The sequence below is a fragment of the Schistocerca piceifrons genome, unplaced genomic scaffold (assembly GCF_021461385.2).
Source record: "Schistocerca piceifrons isolate TAMUIC-IGC-003096 unplaced genomic scaffold, iqSchPice1.1 HiC_scaffold_537, whole genome shotgun sequence".
Taxonomy (NCBI): Eukaryota; Metazoa; Arthropoda; class Insecta; order Orthoptera; family Acrididae; genus Schistocerca; species Schistocerca piceifrons.
This window is the reverse complement of record NW_025728774.1, coordinates 344271-352559: the sequence shown is the minus strand read 5'-3', so window position 1 is coordinate 352559 and position 8289 is coordinate 344271. Positions and strand designations below refer to the sequence as shown.

At 46.4% G+C, this 8289-nt stretch overlaps 1 non-coding gene across 1 annotated transcript; it reads right to left on the bottom strand.

The window, feature by feature from the left end:
• Positions 1 to 694: 694 nt before the first annotated feature.
• Trnav-uac lies at positions 695 to 767 on the bottom strand. Its single transcript has one exon. It is a non-coding gene; the product is annotated as a tRNA-Val (tRNA).
• Between the last annotated feature and the right edge of the window lie 7522 nt (positions 768 to 8289).

The following is an 8289-nucleotide window of genomic DNA, read 5'->3' as shown; positions in this document are numbered from 1 at the left end:
AAAAAAAAAAAAAAAAAAAAAAAAAAAAAAAAAAAGGGGTATGATTCCTGCTTTGGGTGCAGGAGGTCCCGGGTTCAAATCCCGGACGAGCCCTGCCATTTTGACCGTGCTGAAGAGTAGGTGGAACTCAGCCCCGGTTGCAGCTCCTCAATGAAGAGTAGACGCCTGTTATAGCACGTGGATATAACAAGAATGCGGCACCAGTAAAGTACGTAGGTGGAATTCGGTAGAAAAGCAGACGGTAATTTTGCATGCAACGGAAAACAAGGTTGTCTTTGCGGGATATGTGCACCGTGAGTGGAGATTCAGCTTAATTGTGCGACAGTCTACCCTCATCTTACTAGCGACGGCAACAACCAAGGGGTGGCATGTAAGATTGAGCGTGGCTAAGAGTTTCTCATTATTAGTTAGCATCACACTTTGTCAGAGCTGTGACAAGGCGAGTAGGGTGAGCTCAGGAAAGCCAGTAGCAAGCGCACTTGAAGTAGCCCTGAAGAACCGGATTATAAATTTTGCCAGCCATAATGGAGCTAGGGGCGTTCTCAGTTACCAAATACCGGTGCAATAAGAGAGCAACAGTATTTGACCGTAAAATGACGCCCTATCCGTCTAGCATACGACATTGCTTGTCTCTGCATACGCGGACGTGAGGTCATCTCGGAAATGAAATCCGAAATATAGATTAAAATTGTTGTGTTCCCGCCCGGGATCGAACCGGGGACCTTCTGCGTGTAAAGCAGACGTGATAACCGCTACACCACGGAAACGACGGTTCTTTTCATGTACCACCCGGAGACTCGTAATAGCAACAGTTTGTCTTCTGTGTTAGCAAGGGCATCGGCTACGAGCTCCCTCCGATTCGTGAAGTTCCTGTAGTAAAAGACGTCGATGGAAACAATCCAACCGCGACAGACAGGGAGAACGCTGGCTGAGCTGCAGCCCTACATGGTGAGACCATCAAAGGTGGCGTCATTCACATGCAGTGCGTTTTCGGAACGAATAGGCTCGTTGGTCTAGGGGTAGGTATTCCGGCTTGAGCCGTCGTGGAGAGCGGACGTGTTTACGCTGTGCTCCGTCGCTGCTCAGGGCAAGGCAAGTTTGCTGCTGCTTGTGACGCCATATTGTGTTGTTTATCTTGTTATTAGTTGATTTTTCGTTACCGTTATCAGTACATTCGTTTGTGCTGTCTGGGTGCTCGTGTTGATGTTTGTGTAATGGTGCCAGTTTGAAGATGGCTTTGATTTCTAGAAGAGATACTCTTAAGTTTACTTTTGAACGAGGATGTGTTAAACCGTCTGCCCTGGAATTTCAATATTTTGTGATTGAACAAGTTAAGATTCCTTCCGATGTTATTACTGGAATACATTTGTCGCACCTTGCAACAGTCGGATTTGTTAAATTGAAGGATTCTGATCTCTGTAGTCGTATCGTTGAAGAAAGTGGTGGTGTTATGAGATTTACACGTTCTGATGGGAGTGTTACCGAAGTTCACGTCTCTTTTGGTGGACTTGGTTTGCGTACGGTGCGGATATTTGAACTTCCTTTCGAAATCCCTTGTGATCATGTGAGCGAGGTTTTACGTGCATATGGACGTGTCCTTTCTATTCACGAAGAAAAGTGGGGAAATGATTATCCGTTGCCTGTACTGAACGGCGTGAGGCAGGTTCGAATTGATTTGCTGAAGCACATCCCGTCCTTCATCAGTGTATCCGGGTATCGTGCTTTAGTTATTTATGATGGACAGCCGCGAACTTGTTCTATATGTAACTCGACGGAGCACATTCGCGCCGAGTGTTCGCGGCGTCGGATCGCGCAGTTACCACCCGGAGACAGCGTCACGCGCTCACCTGGAGTTGTAAATATACCGCTCTCGTATGCGGCTGCGGCTGTCATCGCTACACCGTCCCCTCCCGTTGCGACAAGTGTCATCCAAGCGACGGGTACCGACCATGTCTCTCAAGCAGTTCCCCTTCACGATTCCACGGTCTCTGACCAGGGCGAACCTGCTTTACCCCGGCTACAAAACGAAGTGCCAGTTAACCCAGAGGTTTCGACTGATACTCCCCAGCGTCGAACTGATGCGACGGTGCTCCAGGAGTTGGAATACTCAGCCACTGTCGGAGTTACTCTGCCTCACTCCCCACCGGATGACGGGCAAGATATGGTCTCTTCCCCGCCTAGATCGCGAAAAAACAAGAAGAGGCGGATTGCCCATCCGGCGGCGGCGCACGAGGTCCCAAAAACCAGGGAAAAGTTGCGTCAGATTACGAAGATGGACGATGACCAAAGCAATGATGGACCAGAGGAAAATAAGGATATTTCAGATAGTTCAACGTATAGTCCAGATAGGGAAGATGGTAGAAACCCTGTAACACACAGGTCTAGAGAAGGGATAGAGTGTAAAGAAGGCTTGGCGGCTCCCAACGATGGTCCACCCAGACGGCCATCTCGTGAATGTAGCACGGATCGGTCTTCCCCTAGGTTGGACTGGGCGACGGACAAGGAAGATGACTGTGCACCACGAGCAACGACGGCAGTTGACACGCTGCCGATGATCATTGATAGCATACCAGTTGACGAAAGTCTCCTTGCAGGGCACCCTGGATCGCTGCGCTAAAATGAAATGCCTCATTTGTCCACAGATAATAACAGGACGATTTTGTTGAACGTTACACTGGTTTTTATGTTGGTGTGTCCATTGGTTTTCTCTTCCTAAATGGAACGACGTTTACAGAGAATGTCACAGACTTACAATATAATGACTTTGAGTATTAACAGGATTAGGAGTCCACCAAAATTGGCGGCTTTGAAAGATTTCTTGTATAATTCGGATACCGATATTGCTCTCTTGCAGGAGGTAATGGTCAGTGAATTTAATTTCCCGGGGTTTACTGAAATTTTAAATGTTGCTTTCGAAAATGAATGTGGAACGGCTATTTTGGTGAAACATGGTATACCGGCGGAGCCATTGTGTCTTCTAGAATCCGGTCGCGGAATCTCTTGTAAAATCTTTAATACGACTGTTGTTAATGTCTATGCCCCCTCTGGTAGCAGCTCCCGAGCGGCCAGGACAACTTTTTTCACCGGTGAAATGGTTCACTTATTAAACGACAATTCAGAAAATATCATTATAGCTGGCGACTGGAACTGTGTACTGAAGTCAAAAGATCAAAAACCGAACTTTAACTTCTCTCAAGCACTGAAAGATTGTGTCACAGCCTTACGTCTTACAGACGCATGGGAATTATTTCACCCCACAGCAGTTAAGTTTACATATATGACGAACTTGGCGGCCAGTAGAATTGACAGAATTTATATATCCGATAGTTTAATGCAGTGTGCATCTTCAATAGACACGATTCCCACCAGTTTTTCTGATCACTGTGGAGTTCGTTGTAGCATACATCTTGCCCGGCAAACGACCTATTGGGGACGCGGTCTTTGGAAATTGAATGTCAGTCTTCTTCACGGAACAGACTTAAATGAATCCATCCAAGTGACCTGGAATATGTGCCTCAGAGCGCGCCCCAGATACGTTTCCACCATTGAGTGGTGGACCAACTACGCTAAAAGGAAGCTGAGGATGACTTTGATCGACTATGGCAAGGCAAGGGCTCAACTTCGGAAAGACACTATTGAATTTTATTATACCTGTTTGCGAGAACTGTATGATCGTCCCGTTTTGTCTGCTGACCATTTCATGCAAATAAAGAAAATTAAGGCGATTTTAACCCAACTGAAACGACGACAACTTGATGGTTTGAAGGTAAAGTCAAGATCACATTCCACTCTCGAAGATGAAACTGCCTCTTTGTATCATCTCCTCCGGCATGCAAAGAATAGAAGGAATAGTTTTATCAACACCCTGCGCGATGTGAATAACGATGTGCTCCATGAACAACGTGACATCATTAACGAAATCCATCGCTTTTTTACGTGTTTATATACTGCCCCTGACGTCAATGAACAGTCTGTGGCGACGTTACTTCACGGCACAGACTCGATAGTTACTGAGGACGAGAATAGGGCGCTATTGGACATATTTACTAGTGATGATGTTTTGGATATCGTCAAAACTTCTCCGGTAAACAAGACGCCTGGGCCGGATGGTTTACCAGTCGAATTTTACTACAGGTTTTGGAATGTTCTAGGCGATGTGCTCACCGCCATCATCAATGAAGTCATCAACGGTATCTCCATACTCTCGGAGTTTAAAGAGGGTGTCTTTGTGATGGTACCCAAGAAGCGAGGAATGAAGGATGTCCGTCGTCTGCGACCTATATGTTTATTAAATGGAGACTATAAAATTGTTGCCCGTGCACTGAAATTGCGACTGACTCCAGTCCTACAACGTGTCATTGCGCAGGACCAAACGGCCCTTCCGCATAGAAGTATCATCAAAACGGTCAGTGAATATCGTGATGTGATTTCCATTTTTTCGGCAGCTCAACTTCAAGGTGCTCTATGCTTTATTGATTTTGCAAATGCTTTTGACCGGATTGATCATCGTTATCTTTTTAAAACAATGTCGGCCCTGGGTTTTGGGGGACGGTGCTTGAAGTCTTTGCAAAGTATGATTACTGGGATGACGGCAAAAGTACTTGTCAACGGTCAATGCACGAGAGCCATAAATATTTGTCGTGGATTCCCGCAAGGAAGCCCACTCTCCATGCTGCTCTATGTCATAGCTCTGGAACCTCTTGTCCGACATTTAAACGTTCTCTTGGAAGGGATCACGATTATGTCGGTAAAGAAAGTAACCAATGTGTATGCAGATGATTTAGGGGTCATAGTTCGGAGTGACGACGATGTTCAAACTCTTAAGACCGCCTTACACGTTTATTGTGGTGCTACTGGTGCTGCTGTGAATAACACGAAAAGCTCTATGCTCAGCCTCAATGGTTATGCGAACGCAGACTTAGATTGGATCACTTCCACGAACCAACATAAGTCTCTCGGTGTCACATTTTCTAGCTGCCCGCTCAAGATGGCTTCCGTTAACTGGAAGAACATGCTTACCAACATCAGAGGCTCCTTAATAGAGCATCGAAATAGGGACCTCAATTTAATGCAAAGGGTACAACTGATTAACTGTGTGATCCTGTCAAAAGCGATTTACCTGGGGCAATGTCTACCTATTCCCTTGGGCATCGCCAAAAATATTACGAGGGCCGTTTGTCAGCTGTTATGGAGAGGCTGTATTTTTAAAGTGGCAGCTCGTACAGTGACCTTACCTCCGGTCGCCGGTGGCCTCGGACTCACAGATATTCGTCACAAGACAGTGACTTTATTTATCAAGCGTACTCGAGAACATCTCCGTAAGTACCCAGGCAGTATTACGACGCAACTATTTCATCTGACTGAACCTCAAAGTTTAGATGCTCCTGTCAATGTGGCTCCGATTCATTTTAAGCTGCACCATGTCAGACTTTACTTCACCGAGATCAGTTACAAAGAGAGTATACATCTGACACCCAGCCGTAGCGCCACGTCATCTGCTACTTCTATTACATGGCGCTGTTCAGTCAGGAATCGAATCGAGAAAAAATATCCATCCAAAGATTGGAATACTGTTTGGAAGAATATTCATAATAAAGTCTTAAGCATGTCAGTACGGTCGACATGGTATCAAGTGGTTAACGATATCATCGCCAACAATGAGAGGCTCCATGCTATAGGACTTCATGATACTCCCTTGTGTCGCCGTTGTGGATATGTGGATACGACAGTTCACAGGTTTACTTGTCAAGGATACAATACCATATGGAACCACATTAAGCAGCAGGTCGCATTCCTCAGGCGCAATGATGGTAGATTCATCACCACCGCCGAACTCTCGGCCCCGGACGTGATGTATTTTCCGCGTCAGAAAAATAATACCATACTGTGACTATACGGCAATTTTGTTCACTTTGTCATCCACAAAACGACCACGGACACCATTGAGGACTACAACTGCTACATCACGGAGGAATATTACAAGCTACGCGCCCAACGGAACCACACCAAGCATTTTGGAAATATGCTCCACATACTCTTTCAAAAGGAAGGTATTGGATGATGTGTTGACTGATATACTGTGATTATAATCTGAGATCAGTGTCATGTATTGTGTGTGTCCTTAAGAAGTCTACGTTTTTCAGTTTACCACTTAATTTTTCTTTCTTTATCCCCATTTTTCAACAGATCAAGTTCCCTCATTATGAAAAACCATCCAACATCACAGAATAAGTTCATTTGGATGCAGAAATTTACTTTTCTCACCACGTTTGGCATGGATTCCCTTACGTGAGAAGGTGCATTTAATTTGATTTTAGCAAAGAAGCTCGCCGAAGAAGGCGCATGAAGGAGAGCGAATGGAAGGGCTAGAAGGGGAGATGGGAGGCCCAAGGAAAAAAAAAAAAAAAAAAAAAAAAAAAAAAAAAAAAAAAAAAAAAAGGGGTATGATTCCTGCTTCGGGTGCAGGAGGTTCCGGGTTCAAATCCCGGACGAGCCCTTACGTTTTGTACAACGGTGCGGTAACAAATCGCATGGCGGCGGCTGTTTCGCGCATTTCCAGGCCTCCAAGTCAGCGCTAAAATCCGACAACCAGTTCTGAAACCGTTTCATGTTTCATTTGAGCCATGTGCACCCTGCTGATGGAAAGTTTGAAGTTGATTTAAATGGTCACAGTAGAGATCGTAGCAAGTGTCTTGCTGAGTGCGACGAAAACGGGTTTCCGCCCGCAATCGAGCCGGGGACCTTCTGCGTGTTAGGCACGGCGCCTGGCTCGGCGGCAGCTGCTGCTCTTTCCTTCCTTACGAGATACCGTCGATTCGCGCAGTCGTTATTGCAAAAGATGTCACCAAAGGCAATCGCTTCGTTAGCGGCACGGTGCCTGGGCTCGGCGGCAGCTGCAAAAGATGTCACCAAAGGCAATCGCTTCGTTAGCGGCACGGTGCCTGGGCTCGGCGGCAGCTCTACATGGAGGCACCAGCAGCCCAGCCAGGCCGCCGCCGGCACCGGTGCGCCACAGCCCAAGGAGTCGGCGGCCGCCCTGCAATGCCCCTGTCGTTGCATATTCCACCCGCCTCATATCCTCCCCATGTCTGACTCACTACCCCAAATGACACTGCAGTGGACGTGCTTATTACTATCGCTTTTGGAAGAACCAAGGCGCAGTATTCTAGTGTCGAACCGGTACTGCAAATTGGGATTAAGCAAAAATTTATTGTGTGGTCGAGCGACAGCTTCGGCTCGCTCTTCCTACATGATCGCTTCTTGTGCGGAATAATTCCTAGCTCGCCGATGGCTTCAGAGTTGGTCTTCTCGAAGTTTTGCTTTCGCACTGCATTCCGCTATCTTTTCGTTATGAGTTGTGTGCTTCGGTTTCCCGACTTTCTTGTGTTTAGTGCGTTTGGCTTCTCTTAACCCTTAGCCACCGCTTGCCGAAATTTCCACACTATCATCTGTCGATCTGCAGAGCTCGATGAAGGCATCGCGGCCGTTCCTGAGCTCGTGGAACGGTCGAATCTGTAGTTGTTTCCAGATCTCTCCCACACAACGGCCTCCCAGAAGCTTGGATTACAGAAGTACGCCACTACTCCCAGCCGGAGATTCACGATTGAAAGCAGAATGACATGAGCTACACGCAGCTCCGATTTTTTTTTTTTGTGTCTGACCTACTTTGAAAGACTTTGTAGTCGATTTACTTACTACTATCGCTGTTGGAAACCAGGTGATAACCGCACAGTATTCTAGAGACGATGAGGTAATGAAAATTTAGAATAAGTAAAACAGTATCAAAAGAAGTTGTGTGGTGGAGCAGCACATGCAATTCACGCTTCCTAGATATTCGTTACTGCATAGAATAATTCTTTTGTCTGCGGCGTCTTCAGTATCCGTCTTCTGGAAATTTTGCTTGCAATATATTGTGCAATCTTTTCGTTATGAGTTGGTGCTTGGTTTCCCGATGTTCTTTTGTTTAGTGCATTCGCCTTCTCTTAACCCTGAGAAACCACATACCGAAACTGAGGCACTGCCGGCTGTTCATAAGCAGTGCTCGATGCAGTTATTTCGCTTTTTATTCGTTGCCTTTAATATTCTTCTCATCAGTGGTGAGTGCTGCCTGCAGAAAGCGTTTATCTTGCGAATTCACGTGAAAGTTTGTGTTCCCTGTGAGGCGCACTACTTGGGATTAACTTGACTGCTCCAGCCAGGTGGCTCGTTGGTCTGTAGTTCCGCTTTAGACGCCGTGCAGTGTGGACGTGCCTAGTCTTCCGCTCCGCCGTAGCGTTACGTATAGTGGAC